Here is a 3526-nt window from a genome sequence, read left to right as displayed (position 1 = left end):
ATTAAAATAAATATTCCGAATCTAAGTTGAAACTGTCAATATTGAATATCCCTGTTAAAGTGACTTTTCTTAAACCTTCAAAATAAAGGGAAACAAGCTCTGCTTTTTAAAAGAGCCCACCCTCTTCCATCCCCAGCATTTCAATAGCTGTGTATAATTCCTCTAAGGAGCCAGTAAGCATGTGTGGGCATTAAAAATGCATTTAATTACTTCCCCCCAAGTTTGACAGAAGTGTGGCAAAGAGGGCCATCTGTTTTGTTTGAATGAGAAATGACCCAGCATTCTGATTTCAATTAGCCTCTTTGTAGTTTTGCTTGAGCTGGTTCCACGGGTAACAGTTCAAACTAAGTGTAGAGAGGAGCTGGCCAAGTTCTGCCAGTGCTGATTTGTTTTAACAACTGTCAACGAACATAGAACAAATGTACAAGACAATGTTGCTGGATACACGTTGAAATGCATAATTTTATGAACTCAAAATAGCACATTCTGGAATCTGAGAGCTAAACAAAATAGTGAAAAGGTATCTTTAAGTCATTATATCAAACAATTTAAACATTTAAAATCAGTATCACTTATATCCTAGTTTCAATCAACAAATATTTGTCTACAATAAGCAAAATACTGTTATGCCCTGAGCGTGAACCAAAAATGATACAAGCAGTGATTCTTGCCCTTAAGAAGTCTGTGATCTACTTGGGAGGATAAGCCTGCAAGTTAAACAATAATTTGAGTAATATTTAAGATAACAGAACTGTCAAACATCAGTATGCAATAAATGAGTTAATGAAGATGAAAAGTAATTCAGTCAAAGGCTTTATATTGGGAGGTATCTGCTCATTAGTGGTAGCGCAGGACTAAAACATACCGCATCAAACTCTAAATCCTGTGTCCCCTCTATATCACCTCTATTCGCATCTCTCTCCCACCCTCCCCCTCTCTCTCAGTGGGAGGTTTACAAAGGTGGGTGTATCATCTCTAGAATAGTTAAGGGTTACCCAAAGATACATCACTGCATTGGTGAAGGTCCAAAGTCACCCCTGTGACTCTAGGGAAACCAGCCTAAACCTTGGCTCTAGTTGTCACTGCCTCCCGGGGTGTGTTTGTCTTGACGGGATTCCTGGGTCCTCATCCTGCATAGGCTGATTGTCAAATTCTTTGATGGTCATGTAATGGGCCTCAAGGAAGTCCTATGGATAGGGGTCATATTTGATGACAGCTAGTTTGTGCCATTACAGGAACAACTGATTCATATTTCCCTGCATGTGGAGCAAATTGCCACTGCACTCAGGTATTCCCAGTCCTTACCATCTTGTTTCTTCATGTACTCAAAGAAGATTCTACCACCTCTGTTCTGCAGCTTCACTAGTTTCTCATCATGTCCCCTCTCCTCAAAGGGTTTGTAACGTTTTTCAAAGTCACATCATCCAGGGCAGAGGAGAAGGAAGTCTGGAGGGTGTTCTTTGAGTCCTGGTGGTGTGGTCGCTGAGAGGGGACCGTGAAGTGGGATCATGGCTCGGCAGAAGAATCATTTGATGAGTTCTGAGACCCCAGCTCCTTCCACCCTAGCGCTGCTGAAGCAGAAAACGAGTGTGGCTAACCCTGGCTCTACTGCCTTTGTTTACTGCTGTACGTTAAGATAGTCCAAGTTAACACGCAACAATTGTCTTGCTATAACATTAGCCAGAAGACCCTCCTTCACTCTGACCCACCCACCTACGATGTTGCTAATAACCAAAAAACAAAAACAAAACATTCATCTTATATTTAGGAAGAAAATCAGATTTGAATTCTATGTATACAATGTCATTGATTGTAAGGTATCAATTAAAACTAGTTTTTAGCGTGAATGCAATCTATCATTTTTGACTTACACCTATCACAACTTTTCAGATAAATTAATGACTTATGACTTATTATAGTGCTACTTACTTGTGATGGTCAATACCATTCACGTGGCCTAGTTTTCCAAAAAATATCCAAGATAATAAATAGGACCTTTTAGACCTTGTTTTCTTTACAAAATAATTCATTATTAATAAGAATGTCAAATATATCAGTGGGTCAAAGAATGAAAAGGAAAAAAGATAATTGAGAAAATGAAGATATGAAGTTCAAATGAGCAGGCTGAAGAAATCCAGAATTACAAAAGCTGGAGGAAATATGCAGAACAATGATTTTTAGTGTTTAGACTTTAAATCACATTGAAGGAGAGAAAAATCAGTAGGAGGAAACAGGTTTGGTTCTATCAAAGTAAAAACACCTGAGATCTCATTGTAGGCATAATGTTATTATGGCCACCATTTTTTCTGGCTATAGGAGCAAAATGCAAATATGAAAGTATACTTAATAACATAAATTTACATATAATGACCTACCGGAATGCCCTGCTATCCACAGGTAGGTGAAGAATTCATTCTGTTAATGGAGGTTATTTATTCTGTTCATTAAAAACCAAAGAGGGTCTTTATAAAGTCTTCTCAAGTTAATAATATAAGAAAAATATTTAAGACCTGTAATGCTTTGTAGTTGTTAAAAGTGTTGTGTGAGTCATTACTTAATTTTAGCAAGTATATGTAGAAGTATGAGGTACTGATAGCACATTTAAGGTATTAGTAATTTTCAAGTCAAACAGCAAATAGAACAAAGGGACCAGATGCCCATTTCTGGCCTTGGAGCAACTTCTGTTCTGCATTATGCACAAGCTCTTATGGCATAACAGACACAGAAAGGTCTACATTCACCTACCTCCTTTAAACTGCCTACATTACCTAAATAACACTCTTTCCAGTCACTCCTTCCAGCTAAAGCATTGATTACTTAAAATGCAAATGTTAAATAGCATTAAAGTTACTTTATATGTTGATGTTGCTAAGATTAGCAAATTGGCCACGAGTTGGGACACTGAAAAAATGACTTACCTAGGTAAATTCTAAAGTGACAAGAAAAGAAAATTCAGAAAACATGATTGCCGTGCGTGTTCATGGCATCATGGCAACCTAGGTAAGTAAGATAGAGCCCCTGTCCCCAAAGAGCTTACTTGTAATTTTAGTGGAGGGGAGACAGACACCTGATAAATAACTGTGTTACAAAGCATGAAAGAAGAGAGCTTAATGAATGAGGGTTTTAAAAACCTTTCCAAATAGCTGAGATTCATTGGTTTTCTGAGCAATTCTGGATATATCAGAAGCAGGGCTTTCACAAACCTAGCCCAGAAGCAGCCCCTTATCTCTGAAGTATAATTTGTAAGATGGCTCAGAGCAGCCCAGTCATGGAGCTCAGATCACAAGGCAACCTAACTTTTTCTTGGGGATATTCAAACTAAGGAAAAGCCTCCTCAGATTCTGAACCACCACCTCCACATGCTATGACTACAGTGCTTTCATCCTGGAGAATGTCCTAACTAACGCTGGCGATGACTCCTCAGTAGTCACCATGATAAAAGCCACGGAGAAGAGGACTTTTCTCCCACTATCCTCTCACCACTGGTCTTGCCTGTCTTTTCATAGTGTCCTTCCTCACCTCTCCT

The sequence above is a fragment of the Pteropus medius genome, unplaced genomic scaffold, assembly GCF_902729225.1.
Source record: "Pteropus medius unplaced genomic scaffold, Ma_sr-lr_union100, whole genome shotgun sequence".
NCBI classification, from domain to species: Eukaryota; Metazoa; Chordata; class Mammalia; order Chiroptera; family Pteropodidae; genus Pteropus; species Pteropus medius.
The sequence above is the reverse complement of the archived record's forward strand: the minus strand, read 5'-3'. Positions refer to the sequence as shown.